General features: G+C 47.2%; 1 protein-coding gene across 3 annotated transcripts in view; it reads left to right on the top strand.

Moving 5' to 3' along the window:
* Positions 1 to 18,567, top strand: part of syt1a (synaptotagmin Ia) — a 214,160-nt gene that overhangs the window by 52,173 nt on the left and 143,420 nt on the right. Inside the window, exon 2 of one of the 3 annotated variants that reach the window (XM_055650556.1) lies at positions 18,447 to 18,555. The exons of the other annotated variants lie outside the window; for them this stretch is intronic. The gene's annotated coding sequence lies outside the window, so the exon portion shown is untranslated. The remainder of the gene's footprint in view (positions 1 to 18,446; positions 18,556 to 18,567) is intronic. 3 annotated transcript variants of the gene reach the window in all.

The raw sequence follows: 18,567 nt of genomic DNA, 5'->3' as shown, positions 1-18,567 counted from the left end.
CTGGTGTGGTCACAGAGCAGTCGGCAGCAGGCCTGGACAAAGGATCCAAAGAGATGATTACAAACCCCACCGTGACATTTGAGAGGAACTCATGTTGGCCAATATCAAAATCTTAAACAAATATTGAGATCAGAGCATTTACTCTCCTTTGTAATGATGGCCTGACAGGAGTTGGAAGCTTCCTGAGCAACCTCTCAGAGAATCCAACAATTATTGTCCTGGAAGCAACACTAAGAGAAAAACCAACCTCAACTTCAAAGAATAAATGCCTTTGATCCACCGGTTTTGTTAATGTTCTTTGCCAGTATGGAGCGATGGAGAGAGGTAGAGCAACCAGACCCTTCGGCCCATTGATTCCGTGCTAGCCATCAGCCACCCATTCAAACTCATCCAATGGTCTTCATTCTGCCCACATTCCCATCAACCTCCCCAGATTCTGCCACGGATCCCCACACTAGGGGACAATTTACGGAAGACCATTAACCTGCAAACCCGCACGCCTTTGGGAATCCGGAGCACCCGGAGAAAACCCACGCGGTCACAGGTAGAACGTGCAAACTCCACACAGACAGGATTGAACCTGGGTCTCTAGCGCAGCAAAGTAGCAGCTGTGCCACGGTGCCACTTTTTTAAATATCATTCCCCCGTCTCAATCTTTGTGATCTTTAGACTTTAGAGATACAGGCCCTTCGGCCCAACAAGTCCATGCCAACCAGTGATCACATCATATGCTAGCATTATCTTACACACTAGGGACAATTTACTATTTTTATCGAAACCTACTAGCCTATAAACCTGCATGTCTTTGGAGGAAACCAGAGTACCAGGATAAAACCCACGTGGTCACAGGGAGAACGTACAAACTCCGCACAGACAGCACCTGTAGTCAGGATCGTACCCAGGTCTCTGGTTTTGTGATGCAGCAACACCTCCGCTGCACCACTATACCACCACAAAAGTTTAGAGATACAGCATGGAAATAGGCTTTTTGACCCATCGAGTCCATGCTGACCAATGATCACCCGTGGCCCTCGAGAGTCACCTTGAGTCCTCTGATCCTTAAAGCCCTCCAGAACAAGGTGGACCAGAAGGCTTTAATAACTTGTGTATCCTGGACCTTCGAGATAGCTGGGCTCTGGAGCTCCACCCAAAGGCTCTCTGATGACTTCTGAGGGTCCTACCATTCCCTGGGACCAATTCCCTGTCTACCTCTGCTGACAATGTTATGGATTGTCTGAACTTCTTTCGCCAATTTTTATTCTTCTGTTTTGGTAATCTTGTACAGTGAACGGGGAAGGGCCCTAAACAGCATTGATGCGCAGAGAGATCCTGAGTTGCCTGAAAGTGGCAACAATGACCAGAACAATGCCCGAAGACCCTAGTGTAACCAATGACCTGAAACGTCACCAATTCCTTCTATCCAGAGATGCTGCCTGTCCCGCTGAGTTACTCCAGCATTTTGTGTCTCTCTTTGGCTTAAACCATAATCTGCAGTTCCCTCCTACATAGTCTATTGTTTTGTTGGAGTTTGTAATGTTCAATAACCAGATGGTTGTTGGGAAGAAGCTGCTCCTGAACCTGGACATTACAGTTTTCCGACTCCTATATCTTCTTCCCGATGGCAGGAGTGAAATGAGAGGGTGGCATGGGTCTCCGACGATGCTGGCAGCCTTTCCCATCGGAGAGGCAGTAGCTACAGAAAAATGGTTGGCAAATTGTCAGAATCTATGGTTACAGTTGAGCGACAGCCAGTGTTTTTACTCGGCCGTCTCTGTCATTATCCTTGAAAGAAAAGTCCCCCAGCTCATTTGGGAGCTGAACTTTAATTCTCAGCTGCCCCGTTGGTGTTGATGCCACGTCTGTCCACCATGTGGAGCGTCCACGGTGATTAATGCTGTCAACGTTCGTGCCTCGACGAGCAATCGCCGTGCTTGGGTCTCCCGCGTGCCGTCCCGGGGAGCGAGACCACGCGATTGAAGCTCGTCTCCAGAAAACCTTCCCCCAAGCCTTGACAGTCGAAACACAACAGGGCTTCCAATTTGACGGGATTTCCCGGAGTGATAACTGGCCATTAGAACCTGCACATTGTCCCACACGTAATGAATCAGAACGGCAGGCAATTTGATTTGTCTCCTCTCCCTCTATTACAAAATTAAAACCTTGTCTGTCATTATCTTGTCCAAAGTTCTGGATATTCTGTCTGAGCTTCATCTAGATTCACTGTCTTTGAATGGACGACAATTCTCTATCCAAGTCATAGAGCCATTCAGCGTGGAAACCACCCCTTCGGCCCAACCTGCCTATGCCAACAAACATGCCCCATCTACACTAGTCCCACCTGCCTGCACTTGGCTCATATCCCTCTTAAAAATAGGAAGGAACTACAGTTGCTGGTTGACACCGAAGATAGACACAAAATGCTGGAGTAACTCAGCGGGTCAGGCAGCATCCCTGGAGAAAAGGAATAGGCAACATTTTGGGTATAGACCCTTCAGATTGGTTTGAGAAAGGGTCTCAACCTGTCTAATTTTTCTCCAGTCTCTAAATCCCTCTAAATCTATCCTATCCATGCACCTGTCTAAACGTTTCTTAAACAATGCAATAGTATCTGCCTCATCTATCTCCTCTGACAGCTTGTCCATACACCCACCACTCTTTGTGCAAAAAAAGTTACCTCTCGGGTTCATATTAAATCTTCCCCCCCCCCTCACCTCAAACAGAGAGGTTTAATGGATAAGGGGCAAACACAGGCAATTGGGACAATGGGTCTTTGAATGGGCTGTAATTCTATATTCAAAAAGGAAAGACTGCTAGGCATATGGGACAAATGCAGGCAAATGGGATGAACTTAGATGGGGCAACTTGGTTGGTATGGATGAGTTGGGCCAAAAGGCCTGTTTCTGTGCTGTGTGACTATCACTCTGAAAGGAAGGACATTTATTTTACATTTCCTTAAAAACAAAGAACTGCAGGTGCTGGTTTACTCTTAAGATCAATCTGGAGAAGTGTCCTGACCCGAAACGTCACTTATCCATCTTCTCCAGAGATGCTGCCTGACCCACTGAATTACTTCAGCACTTAGTGTCCTCTCGTGTATTAAACAGCACCTGCCGTTCATTGTTTCTAATTCTGAAGAAGAGTCCTGACCTGAAACATCACCTATCCATGCACTCCAGGTCAGACCCGCTGAGTTACTCCAGCACTTTGTGTCTTTTTTTGATTTGGAATTCTTGTTGCTTGTGACATCTTCCTGACCTTGCCTTTGAGATGCAGGTTCCCTTAAAAATACTCTTCCTGAACATAGACTGGTCCTTTGGGAAAGGTCAAAGCAAAGGCAATTTCTTGCACTGTGCCCCTGTATTCCAAGTCAGATTGTGAATTTGAAATAGAGATCTCGGGAAATGCCCTTTCCAGAACAGCATTCTCTCCTAGCCTCCTAGTCTGTGATTCGAATCATTCCCAAGTCCCAGGATCCAGCTGTGTGAACATTGATTGCCTCTGCCTGTCGACACGGAGACAGTGATTGTGAGTCAAAAGCAATTATTGTTATTTTCCCCGTACCCTGCAGGGCTTTGTTTGTCACCACAATCTCCTCTGCTTTCACCATCCCCATGCTCTTTCCCCTCCTCGTCTCTCAACTCTAGTCTGAAGAAGGGTCCAGACCTGACACGTCACCTGCCCATGTTCTCCAGAGATGCTGTCTGTCCCGCTGAGTTCATCCAGCACTTTGTGTCCTTTTGTGTAAACCGGCATCTGCAGCTCCTTTGGTTTAGTTTAGAGATACAGCGTGGAAACAGGCCCCTTGTCCCACCGAGTTCACGCCGACCAGCGATCACCCCGCACACTAGCACAATCCTACACACTAGGGACAATGAAGCCAATTAACCTACAAGCCTGTGTGTCCTAGGAGTGTGAGAAGAAACTGGAGCACCCGAAGAAAACCAACATGGTCACACTAGGGAGAAAATGCTAACTCCAGACAGACATCACCAGTAGTCAGGATCGAACCCGGGTCTCTATTGTTGTGGGGCAGCAACTCCACTGCCGCGCCACCGTGCCACCCCTTGTCTCTACCCTGGTTGTAATCTCTACATTCTCACAAGGCGCCAGGATCCAAAGCTCAAGTTCCCTCGCGTAAAACCTCAACCTTCCGCGCATCCTCTCAAAACCTGTCTCTTTGACCATGTATAAGAACATCAGCTTTTTCTTTGCTTTATGTAGCTAGCTCAAAGTCAGCTTGAGTTGAACTATTATTGTTTGTTTGTTGTTTTATATTTATGTGTGTATATGTGTGTGTGTGCAATAACATATATGTATCTGTGTGTATGTATATGTATATACATGTGAATGTGTATATATATCTATCTATCTATCTATCTATCTATACATTACTAAAACTCTGATCTTGTACTCTTCCGGTTTGCGATGTTTTTCTATTTGCGTAAAAACGGTACATGATAGCTACAATTTTTCGCCACCTTACTCTCCGTTCTCCTGTGCTGCAAGTGCAACAAGTTTGCTCCTATCTAAGGTATATTTTAAAAGTTATTAAGGCTTAAAAGTCTTAAAAACCGCACATGCGCAGGTCTCCTCTCCTGCTGGTCAATGCCACAGCCGGGATGGCGACACCCCTCCCTGCACTGCAGCCTCTCCCGCCTCACTCTCAAACTCCTCTCCCCCTCCTCCCAGTAACTGGTCTACTGTCTCTTCCACCACCTGCAGCAGCCGCGGGAAGGGGGGGGGGCGGGTTCAGTGGAGGCCTTGGTCCCGCCTTTCCCTCCCTCACTCACCCCTCTCCCCGCCCGCCCTATGCGGCAATGGCGGTCCCATCTACCCGTCCCCCCAGGTGAATGGCTACGACCATCCTTCTCCTCTGTGGTAACTCACCCTCACGACCCTCTCGGAGGAGATCTTCCCCACCAGCTTGTCGATAATGCCCACCGTGACAAACACCGACACCATCTCCCCCCGTCCCCCCGGCAGCCCAGCCCAGCCCGACGGCGGCAGCGAGCAGGCAGGTAGGTAGGCGGGTGGGCAGGGCAATGACGGGCCGAGCGGTGGCTGAGCTGGAGTGGGTAAAGGGAGGGAGGGAGGGAGAGTCGGGTTGCAGGGTGGCTGAGCAGTTTGCGCGGAGTTTGAGTAACTCTCTCACACACACAATCTGCCAATTGGTCCAATCGGCAAGTCAACGGGATCTAAACCACAGCTAACAATGAATGACCCGTGGAGGAAGGAACTGCAGATGCTGCTTTTTATGAAGGGAGGAAGAGAGGAAGGTAGGAAGGGAGGGAGGAAGTGACTGAGGCTAGGTGAAAGGAGAGGGAGGGAATGAGGGAGGGATTGGGAGAGGGGAGGAGGAGAGGGGAAAGACCCTGGGGATGTGAGGAGGGAGAGTGGGGTGATTGAGGGAGAGGGGGAAAGAGGGGGAGGTGAGAAGGAATAGTGGGGGATAGGGGGAGGTGAGGAGTGGGGGATAAAGGGATAGGAGGGGTTAGGGAGGGGAGAGGAGTTATGGAGGGAGAGAGTGACTGAGGATAGGGGAAAGGAGAGGGAGGATGAAGAGGAGGGGGAGGGAGAGCTGGGGGATGAGGGGAAATGAGCCGCACCTGCGCAGTTGGGGGCTAATCGTGAGTAGTGGAATCTTACGTTGGGGGAGCAGACCCAATGGGTTTGCACTTAGTCTAGTCTAGTATATATATAAATATTATAATACACACGGCACTGAATTTTCTCGTTTATAATATTGTTTACAGAGTACTATATTTACTTATTCTGTTGTGTAGCTGCAAGTACGAATTTCATTGTTCTGTCTGGGACATGTGGCAATAAAACACTCTTGACTCTTGTAAAAAAAAAGTCACAAAGTGCTGGAGCATCTCAGTGGGTCAGGCAGCATCTCTGAACAACATGTGTCAGGTTAAATGTAGCAACAGAGTACTGCAGATGCTGGTTTACACCAAATTTCAGGGGCCAGGACCTGGAGTGAGGGGTCAGGTATAGAGCCAGCAGCTTGGGCCTGAGAATGGGATCAGATTCGAGGGGCAGAGTGTGGGCCGGATTCTGAGCCTGGAGCATGGGCCGGAGCCAGGGACCGGATTTAGGAGGCAGATCCAGTGCCCAGAGAGTGGACGGCGTGTGTGAGCTGGATCCAGGTATACCTGAGACAACAATGGAAGTTGATCCATTGAACACTCACTAGTCTGAACATTTACGTCTCCTTCCTTAATTTGCCTAACATCTACCTCCCTTGTGATACTTGGCAGAATCTGTGCCATCTGCCTAGTCATCCGCTCCTCCATGGGCCAGTCCAATATGGATTGGTGGAGACCCATTACTGATCTCTGCAGAAATCCTCCTGTACACAGGAAGTAATGAATTCCACCAATAAAACTCCTGGTAGTCGCACAGAGTCTCTTGGCCAGAGTAGGGGAATCGAGAACCAGAAGACATAGGGCTAAGGTGAAGGGGGAAAGATTGAATAGTAATCTGAGGGGTAACTTTTTCACACAAATGGTGTTGGGTGTATGGAACGAGCTGCCAGAGGAGGTAGTTGAGGTACGGACTATCATAATGTTTAAGAAACATTTGGACATGGATAGGGCTGGTTTAGAGGGATATGAGTCAAACGCAGGCAGATGGGACCAGTGTAGATGGACATGTTAACCAGTGTGGGCAGTTTAGGCTTATGCCGGTTTCTATGCTCGAAGACTCTATGACTAACCTCAAACCTACCTTCACGAGGAGGAGGAGCCATCTTGGGGAACGGCTGCTAACCAGCAGCTGTCCGTTTAATTCACTTTTTTTTTGCAGTTTTACTGAGTCCTGTGCCTTGTCTGTGGGAGAAATTACTTTTTAATGTGGGGGGAAGGGGGTAACAATATTTCTAGGTCCCTACCTGGTCGGTGAGGCAGCTTTTTCTCCGGGCTGCCCCGTCGACCCGTCCTCGTGGCCTACCAGCGGGCGTGGAGCGCCGTTTCCTGGCGGGGACCGCCCAGCACCTCGGCTTCGGTGGCGGCACAGTGCTGGAGCGCTATCGCGGAGCGAGCGGGCGATGCCTTGCCTGGGTTGCCGCCGCGCTGGATCGACGCGCTGGAGCTCCGGTGAGCTGTGACCGCCGAGATCAACACCTCCGGGCTGCGGGTCTGCGGAGCGGAGCGGGCGGCGCCGACTCTAACATCGGGAGCCTGGGAGCTCCAAACCGGCGCGGCCTTGTCGGCTTCGGAAGCCGCGGTCCCCATCTAGGAAGCGGCCGTTCCAGATGGCCCAGCCACTGAGAGGACTCTCCCAACGCCGGGGCAACAGCACCCGGCCAGAACGGCCAGGAACATCGGGCCTCCATAGAGGCAATAGCGGTGGCCTCAATAGGCCTGACTTTGGGAGAACTGGAGATGGGGACTGGACATTGTGTCTTCCCCCACAGTGGTAACCATTGTGGGGGGATGATTTTTTTGTGTGTAAGTTAATATGTTAGTGTGTGTCCAAGATGGCTGTCGGAAGGGAGAGTGGACGCTGGCGCGGTTTAGCTGCCGCTGCTCTCTCTTCACATTGTGTTTTTGATTTTTTGTCTTTGGAGTGATTTCTATCTTTAATTTGTGTATTGGTGATGTCCTTATTATTTATTTTACTCCGACTATATATTTTTTCTCTTTTGTTAATCTCTGTAAGGTGTCCTTGAGACTTTGAAAGGCGTCCGCAAATAAAATGTATTATTATTATTATAGTGGCACCAAACTATAAAGGACTTTGCACGACTAAGATTGCCAATGTGGGCAAGTTGGGCCGAAGGGCCTGTTTCTATTCTGTATGAATCTGTGACTATGATTATGAAAGGCTCAGCATGCGCCAAACATTTTGTAATTACCTTCTGTTTAATTTCTGAGCCAATTTTATTTTTTGATCCAGTTTATTCCCAATTCCCTGAGCCTCTGTTGGCCTCCAGTGAGATATTTCATCAAAGTACTATGGAAGTCGGGTGATGCATTATCCACTATCCCTGAGATGTTATGTTGAAGATGGACACAAAATGCTGTAGTAACTTAGCGGGTCAGGCAGCATCTCTGGACGTTTTGGGTCCCAACCCTTGTTTAGACTGAGAGTCAGGGGAGAGGGAAACTAGAGGTATGAAAAAGAACAGAACACATCAGAGCCGGCACCGATGGCCAAGGATGTTATAACATAAGAGATGTAATGTTGGCTGGTAGAACAATTATCGCTGAAGATTTGGGGACCAATACATTCTCAACCAACTAAAACCTCCATACTTATAATTGACTAAATGTCGCTTGTGTCAGGGCGAGAGAACGATATGCTTCTTTTGTGAAATTGGCTGATGTGGAAAGTTTTAACTTGCAAGCTGTGGCTCAGTGGGTGATATGCTTCGAAGGTTGTTTCAAGCTTCATAAGTCATAGGAGCCATTCGGCCCATCAAGTCTATTCTGCCGTTCAATCATGTCTGATCTCTCCTTCCGTCTCAACCCCATCTTCCTGCCTTCTCCCCATAACCCCTGACACCCTTACCAATCAAGAATCCATCAATCTCTACTTTAAAAATACCCAGTGACTTGGCCTTAACCACCATCTGTGGTAATGAATCTACACTTCACGCTGACTCGGGAAAGCAGCCAACATAATCATTGACCACTCACACTCAAGTCACTCCCTCTTCTCCCCTCTTCCGTTGGGCAGAGGATACAAATGTTTGAAAGCACGAATTACCAGGTTTAGAAAAAGCTTCTTCCCCACTGATATTGGACGACTAAATGGTCCTTCCATAAACGAGAATCCTGATCTTCCAACTCACTTCATTGCAGACATTGGATTTTTCTCTTTAACTGCAACGCTATAACCCTGTAACTCCATATTCTGAACTCTTATGCTTTTCTTTGCATTTCCTGATGTATTTAAGTGTGGCTTGATTGTATAGTATGATTTGACTGGCGAGCATGAAGACTCAGCTTTTTTCTGTACATCCACACGTGATAATAATAAACCAAGACTATTTGCAGATACTCCAGGTTTTACTAAATTCTAACCTCAGAAGGTCAATGGAAGATAGACACAAAGTGCTGGAGTAACTCAGCGGGTCAGGCAACATCTCTGGGCCAAAAGAATAGATGATGTTTCAGTTCGGAACCCTTATTCAGACCTGAAAAGTCACCTATTCATTTTCTCCAGAAATGCTGCCTGACCCACTGTGTTAATCCGGCATTTTGTGTCCTTAGAAATATAGAAAATAGGTTCAGGAGTAGGCCATTCGGCCCTTTGAGCCTGAACTGCCATTCAATATGATCATGGCTGATCATCCAACTCAGTATCCTGTACCTGCCTTCTATCCATACCCCCTGATCCCTTTAGCCACGAGGGCTACATCTAACTCCCTCTTAAATATAGCCAATGAACTGGCCTCAACTACCTTCTGTGGCAGAGAATTCCACAGATTCACCACTCTCTGTGTGTGAAAAAAGTTTTTCTCATCTCGGTCCTAAAAGATTTCCCCTTTATCCTTAAACTTCTATATACTGTAAACCAGCACTTGCAGTTCCTTCCTACATACAAGTTCATACGCATTTGATATTCCTCAGCTGCATTCTCCAGAATGATAATTCTCCATGGATTTGGGGGGTCAGACTCCTCTGTTTAATTCTCATTCCATGATCCCTTTAAATTGATTTAAAATACTTTACATAACTTTCCTTCAGTTTCACCATAATTTATTTTCCTCGTTTAGTTTCATCAGCTAACCTAATTTGCATGGTTGTAATATGCAAACACTATTTTTGCAGCCAGGTTGTGACTGATCACGCTGCAATTTATAGATATTTGATTATGTTATGTGGATGGAATATTAATCGACTCTTTAATTACACCATTTAAGACCATGAATAAGACTCATTAATGCAGTAAACCTCAACAAACATGTTAAACACTCGCCTTTCACCAAACCATGCTAATCCTCACAGGTCTTTTCATGCACTCATTTTTCTCATTTTCCATTATACCGAGGCCCCATATTTAAATCATACCATAATTATGGAGGCTGTTGAGATTTATAATTTCATGCCTGGCGAATTAGCAAACTCCTTTACGTGAAGGGAGAGTGACCAGAAATGCAAACACACTACGGCACAGCGGCGTAGAGTTGCTGCCTCACAGCGCCAGAGACCCAGGTCCGACCCTTACTACGGGTGCTGTCTGTGCATTCTACATGTAACCGTGTGGGTTTTCTCCAGGTGGCGGTTTCCACACACATGCTAAAGATATACAGATTTTTGGGTTAATTGGCTTTGGCAAAATAGAAAATTGTCCCTGGTGTGTATATTAGTGCTAGTGTGAGGGGTGATTGCATTTTGGCGTGGACTCGGTGGGCCGAAGAGCCTGTTTCCATACTGTATCTCTCAAGGCTAAATATCACTAGGTCCGCCGAGGCCTACGGGATCACCCAGTTACCAAACATTTCAACTCCCCTTCCCATTCCAATCCAGACCTTTCTATTCTGGACCTCCTCCATTGCCAGAGTGGGGCCACACAGCACCTCGTATTTCGCTTGGGCAGCTTACAACCCAGCGGTATGAACAGTGAATTCCCTAATTTTAAGTACCATCATCTTGCACCCTCCTTGCCCCCTTCCTCCACTCTAGGCGTTTTAGTTCCACAGTTCCCCACATTGTTTCTCTTGAGATCACACCTTCCCTACCCAACAATGGACCTACCAGGCACCGCCCTGCCTGCGGTGATTTGTGGCCGGCCTTGACTGGTCCAGGTATTTTCTTGCTGTTCACCCACCCACCCTCTACTTTCAGTCACAAGAAGGGCCCTGACCCATAATTTTCCGCAGTGATGCTGACTGACCCGCTGAGTAACTCCAGTATTTTGTGGCTATCTCAAATATTACTATGTGTGAGTTGGTGGCTTCAATTTCGTCAGAACTTATTTCTCTCCGTTGGTTTCTCGAAAGTGAGGACACAAGGCGCTGCAGAAGCTGATTTATTAGAAAAGACACAAAGAGTTGGAGTAACTCAGCAAGTCGGACAGGCGACGTTTCGGGTCGGAGTTTGGGTCAGATCTCTTCTTCAGACTTAGAGAACATGGATGGGTGATGTTTCAGGTTGGGTCCGTTCTTCAGACAGATTTCTTCCTTGTGTCATCAGGTTTGCCTATACTTAACCTCACTATTTCTCTGGCTGTCAAATCATAGAAAATAGGTGCAGGAGGAGGCCATTTGGCCCTTCGAGCTTGCATCATGAATTGAGCCCACATGTGATTCAAAAGTGGAGAATGTTAAGACTTAAGTTAAGGGTTTTTTTTTGTAACATCGACAATTATTATCCCTCGACTGAAAGATATTAAGAAGTGCCGGTGATATTGCAAGTAATATATTGGATCTGAAAACAGGAAATGAAATCAGTGGATACTGGCTGATATAGCTGGTTTGCTAATTAAATGAAATAAGCCTTCAACCAAAGACTGAATTTGATAAAATATCTACTGGCTGAAACATGTTTTTTAATCAATTGCCTTCAAAGATTGGTGTGTGAAGTAAATGGAATGATAGAGTTCAGAGATAGCCCTTACCGTATTGGAGATTGTGAGCCATTATTTCTCAAGAATTAAAGCATGACTCCTGTGTTAAGTTGCTGCTTGTTGGACATCATAGAGTAATGGTAATATTGACGCACTGAGGGCTCACAGTCTTGCACCTACAGTCTAAGAAATGAGAGTTCAAATTCCCTCAAGATGCTGTGAGATGTTTTGGGTAGCGCAGCAGTAGAGTTGCTGCCTTACAGCGCCAGAGGCCCGGGTTTCGATCCTGACTATGGGTCCTGGCTGTCGGTACGGAGTTTGGACATTCTCCTTGTAACTCCATGGGTTTTCTCCCGGTGCTCTAATTTCCTCCCAAACTCTAAAGAGGTTAATTGGCTTTGGTAAAAATTATCTCAAAACATGGGGTGACGTGTGCCCTCTGCTATTGAGGGAGTGCAGTGTAGGTTCACCAGGTTAATTCCCGAGATAGCGGGACTGTCATATGCTGGGAGAATGGAGTGGCTCGGCTTGTATACTCTGGAGTTTAGAAGGATGAGAGGATATCTTTTTGAAACATATAAGATTATTAAGGGTTTGGGCACACTAGAGGCAGGAAACATGTTCCCGATGTTGGGGGAGTCCAGAACCAGGGGCCACAGTTTAAGAATAAGGGGTAAGCCATTTAGAACTGAGTTGAGGAAACACTTCTTCACACAGAGAGTTGTGAGTCTGTGGAATTCTCTGCCTCTGAGAGAGGTGGAGGTCTCTGGATGCTTTCAAGGGAGAGCTAGATAGGGCTCTTAAAGATAGCGGAGTCAGTGGATATGGGGAGAAGGCAGGAATGGGGTACTGATTGTGGATGATCAGCCATGATCACATTGAATGGCGGTGCTGGCTCGAAGGGCCGAATGGCCTACTCCTGCACCTATAGTCTATTGTCTATTGTCTATTAAGTTGGAGCACCTGTAGGAAACCATTGCAGTCACAGGGAGAATGTGCAAACGCCACACAGATAGCGCCTGGATTGAACCCAGGATTGAACCCAGGTCTCTGGCGCTCTAAGGCAGCAACTCTACTGCTGCGCCACTGTGCTGTAATGTGGAGTGACTGTGCCTGCTGGATGTTGAAATGTTAGCCACAGATGTATCAAAATCCGTTGGAAATGCTCAGCAGGTCAGGCAGCATCTGTGGAGAGACAAAGAGTTAATGTTTTGGATCGATGACCTTGTATTAGAACTGTGAAAAGTCAAAGTAAACACATCTTAAATGTGGAGGAAGGGGAAGGTGAGTAAAAAACTAAAGAGGAAGATTGTAATAGCATATAAAACAGGAGAGATTGGATGTTATTAGGGAGATTGAGCAAACACAAAGAAGACAGGAAAGGTGTAAACACAAACAAAATGAAGGCACTGTAGGAGGCATGGGTAGGAGGTGGTGAGTAGAGTGTGAATATAATTAAAACAAATGTGGACGTACTGCTGATAACTAAAGGGATGAAAGGTCACTGCAAGGAGATGGGGGTGGGGGGGATGTGGGTACAGTCAGATTGTTATCTTATTAAATGGCAGGGCAGGCCCAAGGGGCCGAGGGATCTACTGGGGCCTCCGATCGTCTGTTCGTCAGATAGTTATAGAGCATGGAACCAGGTCCTTTGCCCACGCCGACTAATGTGGCTCAATTTGACTACGTTGACCAACGTGCCCCGTCCATACTAGTCCCGCCAGCCCGTGCTTGGCCATATCTCTCGAAAACCTATTCTATCCATGTTCCTGTTCAAATTTAGTTTAGTTTAGAGATACAGTGCGGAAAATAGGCCCTTCAGCCAACCGGGTCCGTGCCAACCAGTAATCCCTGCATAGTAACACTATCCTGCACACACTAATGACACTTTTAACATTTACCAAGCCAATTTACCAACATACCTGTACGTCTTTGGAGTGCGGGAGGAAACCGAAGATCTCAGAGAAAACCCACGTGGTCATGGGAAAAAAGTACAACCTCAGTACAGACAGCGCCCGTAGTCGGGAACGAACACGGGTCTCCGGCACTACAAGCGCTGTAAGGCAGCAACTCTACCGCTGTGCCACCAAATGTCTCAAATATTGTGATAATATCTGCATCAACTACCTCCTCCAGCAGATCATTCCATATATAGAAACATAGAAACATAGAAATTAGGTGCAGGAGTAGGCCATTCGGCCCTTCGAGCCTGCACCGCCATTTAATATGATCATGGCTGATCATCCAACTCAGCATCCCGTACCTGCCCCTTCTCCATACCCTCTGATCCCCTTGGCCACAAGGGCCACATCTAACTCCCTCTTAAATATAGCCAATGAACTGGCCTCAACTACCCTCTGTGGCAGAGAGTTCCAGAGATTCACCACTCTCTGTGTGAAAAAAGTTCTCCTCATCTCAGTTTTAAAGGATTTCCCCCTTATCCTTAAGCTGTGACCCCTTGTCCTGGACTTCCCCAACATCGGAAACAATCTTCCTGCATCTAGCCTGTCCAACCCCTTAAGAATTTTGTAAGTTTCTATAAGATCCCCTCTCAATCTCCTAAACTCTAGAGAGTATAAACCAAGTCTATCCAGTCTTTCTTCATAAGACAGTCCTGACATCCCAGGAATCAGTCTGGTGAACCTTCTCTGCACTCCCTCTATGGCAATAATGTCCTTCCTCAGATTTGGAGACCAAAACTGCACGCAATACTCCAGGTGTGGTCTCACCAAGACCCTATACAACTGCAGTAGAACCTCCCTGCTCCTATACTCAAATCCTCTTGCTATGAAAGCCAACATGCCATATAGCCACCACCCTTTGTGTAAAAAAAAAAACAAGTTGACCCTCAGGTTCCTGTTACATTTTTCCCCCCCTGCCTTAAACCCATGTCCTCTGGTTCTCAATTCCCTTACTCGGGGTCAAAGCCTTTGTGCGTTCCATTCCTCTAATATTTTTATACACCTCTACAAGATCACCACTTATCCTCCTGCACTCCAAGGAATAAAGTCCTAGCCTGCTCAACCTCTCCCTACAGCTCAGGCCCTCAGGTCCAGACAATATCCTCATCATTCTTCCCCGCACTCTTTCATCCTTCCTATCCTAGGGAGACCTAAGAGTTTGAGACTAGGCTTCTCCCACAGATCCACAACTCGGTGACACTGATATATTTTGGTATACGCGCCCGTTATTTTGGTATACACCACCGATTCTCCGGCAACTGATGACACGGCACCTCCTTTAATCCAGAGAAAATTATAAGAGCATACTTGAAATTCCCCCCAAAATTCCCCCCCCCCCCCCCCCCCCCCCCCCGGAAGTGTGGCACCGACCTATGTCGACCTCATTGAGACTTCTGTGCCCGATCGGCGGGTGGAATTTCCTCCCTGCGACCCAGCCTCTGGAACTCCAGCCTGGCCCGTGCCCGCAGATCCGTTCCCATAGCCGACGTCCAAGGCTGACTATGTGGGCCAGCATTTCATCTCCCCAGCGGCCTAGGCGGGACTGTTCCGGTACAGTTGGACTCCTCTCGGAGGCCGTGACACGCCTCTGGTCCGGCAACACGGATAATCCAGAAAGGCTCCGAAAGCAAGTGTGCCGGAAAATCGGTGGTGGACCCTGTAGTATTTCTCTGTAGCAGATGTTTCTTTGTGTTCTGTCTCCAGAACGACCCAATAATGGTTTGAATGCAATCTCCTCTGACTGCTGCTGAATCCTAACTTGAGTCCCAAAGGCTCCAACACATTATGCAACAATATTAATTTTACAGAGAATATGTTTGAACAGCTGCATTTGTAATCCATTGTGCTGCACCACTTTGTAAATAACTCTGGTATTCAGAGGTTGCCTTGCAAAGGACGCTCCAGATCTCTGTGGTGGATGGAAGTTGATTGTGCTTGCTTGAATGATCTGATAAATAATTCTCCCGGTTTATTAATAGATTATAAAACCGCCTTTGTCAAATCTTCTACACAGTAAAAAGTAATCCAGAGGAGAAAAGAAATTTGCATTTGTATGTTAGAGTTTCTGAAGTAAAGCCGATGACTTGAATGTGCTCCAGTTAGCTCTTATTTTAGTTTCGGGATACAGCACGGAATCAAGTCCACAGCGACCAGCAATCACCCAGACACTAGTTTTATCCTACATACTAGGGACAATTTACAGAAGACAATTAACCTGCAAGTCTTTGGGTTGTGGGAAGAAACCGGAGCACTCGGAGAACACCCACGCAATCACATGGAGAACGTGCAAACTCTGTGCAGACAGATGCAAACTCTGTGCAGACAGCACCAGCACCCGTAGCCAGGATCGAACCCGGATCTCTGGCACTGCAAGACAGCAACTCTACTGCTGCACCACTGTGTCGGTCGACTCATGGTAAGGGTCAAAAGCAAAGATCATAGAGTGTTTAATTGACACATGTATCGGGGGGGGGAAGAAACATTAAAATTCGTACCTGCTGCAGGTAAGATTACCAGGCACACAACAACACAATAAATAAATATACAATTATATATCAGTTCTTCCAGTGCAAGCCAAATATGTGGTGCAATCTTAGTCATGCAAAGTCCTTAATAGTTTGGTGCTACTATGGAGGTAGGTTTGAGGTTAGTCATAGAGTCTTAGAGTGTAGAAACCGGCATTCGGCCTAACCTCCCCACACCGGTCAACATGTCCATCTACACTAATGCCTGCCTGAGTTTGGCCCATATCCCTCCAAACCTGTCCTATCCATGTACCTGTCTAAATGTTTCTTAAACGTTGCGATAGTGCCTTCCTCAAAGACCTCCTTGTTCCATACACCCACCATCCTTTGTGTGAAAAATTACCCCTCAGTCAGGTTCCTACTAAATCTTTCCCCCACTCACCTTAAACCTATAACCTATGTCCTCTGGTTCTTGATTATCTTTATTTATTTATTTATTTATTTATATACAAATTGCGTCTTGGCGACTGGGGCTCACGATGTTAAAGCCCCCGGCGGGCGATGGTAAGTTCCGCGGCCATTTAAGCCGCGCCGGGCGATGTTAGGCCCCGCTCCGAGTCACTTAAACCCCGCAATTCCAGCGGGAGAAGTTGCCGTTGCAGGAGCTCCGAAAAGCGGTCTCCCACCAGGGACCTGCGAACTCCCGATGTTCCTGTCCACCTGGTTCTTGATTGTTGTACAGTGTGGTTCAAGAGGCTGATAGTTGCAGGGAAGAAGCTGTTCCTGAACCTGATCAGTATGAAGAGTCCTGACCTGAAACATCACCTATCCATTTCCTCCAGAGATGTTGCCTGTCCCCTTGGGTTACCTCAGCACTTTGTGCCGATCTTTGGTTTAAACCAGCAACTGCAGTTCCTCGTTTCTACATCGTAATGAGATCCCGTACACTGATACTGATTGGAAAGGGACATTACAGTGCTGTGAAGACCTGATTGGAAACAAAATGTGATCTGGCAAAACATTATCTCGTTTATTAGTCTTACAGTCCCATCAAAGGCTGAGCCGTTTGCTGAATGTAATTACCCATCTGGGCTAATAAGCGCTCTCTGTCTCTGCAGTTGTAAACATTATCCTGGAACTGAATCATTCATCAACTGCTAATCAAATATCTGCAGTTCAAAGGGGCAAGCCTGATGTCAGAGTCATTATCTGTGACTATTAAGACGGAGCACATTCAAATCGAAGAGCATTGATTCTGCCATTCCCTGCCGAGTTCTCTGATGAATATTCCCTCCTACAACGGTCTCACTCGTAGTCGTACAGCATGGATACAGGCCCTTCGGCCCAACTTGTCCATGCCGACCGACACAGCCCATCTACACTAGTCCCACCTTCCCGCGTCTCGCCCATATCCTTCTAAGCCTAAGAAAGACACAAAGTGCTGGAGTAACTCAGCGGGTTGGGCAGCATCTCTGAAGGATGACCTTTTGATGTCAGAACCCTTCTTCAGACCCAAAACATCATTCATCCTTTTTCTCCAGGGAAATGCTGCCTGACCCGCTGAGTTACTCCAGCACTTTGTGTCTATCTTCAGTATAAACCAGCATCTGCGGTTCCTTCCTCCACATTTTACCTCCTCTGGTAGATCGTTCCATACACCCACCTCCCTCTGTGTGCAATTGTTTCACGAGTTCATAAGTCATGTCATAGGAGAAGAATTGGGCCATTCAGCCTATCGTCTACTCTGCCATTTCATCATGGCTGATCTATCTTTCCCTCTCAACCCTATTCTCAAACCAGTAGCCCCTGATACCCTTTACCAATCAAGAATCTGTCAATCACTGCCTTAAAACTATCCACTGATTGGCCTCCACAGCCGTCTGTGGCAAAGAATCTCACAGATTCACCGCCCTCCAACTGCAAAAGTTGCTCCACATCTCCTTTCAAAAGGTGCGTCCTGTCATCCTGAGGCCGTGCCCTCTGGCCCTAGGCTCTCCCACTAGTGGAAACATCCTCCCCACATCATGGGTATAAAATCATGAGAGGAGTAGATTGGTTAGATGCAGAGAATCTCTTGCCCAGAGTTGGGGAATCGAGGATCAAGGTGAAGGTGAAAAGATTTAACAGGAATCTGAGGGGTATCTTTTTCACACAAAGGGTGGTGAGTGTATGGAGCAAACTGCCAGAGGAGGTAGTTGAGGCACGGACTATGCCAACGTTTAAGAATCAGTTGGACAGGTACATGAATGGGACCAGTTTGGCGGGATAAAGACCAAACGCAGGCAGGTGGGGCTAATGTAGCTGGGACATGTTGGCTGGTGTGGGCAAGTTGGGCCGAAAGGCCTGTTTCCACACTGTATCACTGTATGACTCTATCATGTCTATCCAGACAATTCTCTATTGGTTTTGTGCTTGTCAAATGCAAGTCTCCCCACATCGAACACCACTGCAGGTCACCGTATCACGAATCATCTGAGCGCCTGCTGTTTTTCCTTTGCAGTCACTCGAGGTCATTCCACAATGTAGCTCCGCAAAGATGAATATCGATGTGAGATATTTGACACAAGGACACCGCGTTGCCATCAACAGTTAGAGCAGCACTTAATGCTGTAAGTACCTCT

This window comes from Leucoraja erinacea, chromosome 19, assembly GCF_028641065.1.
Source record: "Leucoraja erinacea ecotype New England chromosome 19, Leri_hhj_1, whole genome shotgun sequence".
Classification (NCBI taxonomy): domain Eukaryota; kingdom Metazoa; phylum Chordata; class Chondrichthyes; order Rajiformes; family Rajidae; genus Leucoraja; species Leucoraja erinaceus.
The sequence above is the reverse complement of the archived record's forward strand: the minus strand, read 5'-3'. Positions and strand labels throughout refer to the sequence as shown.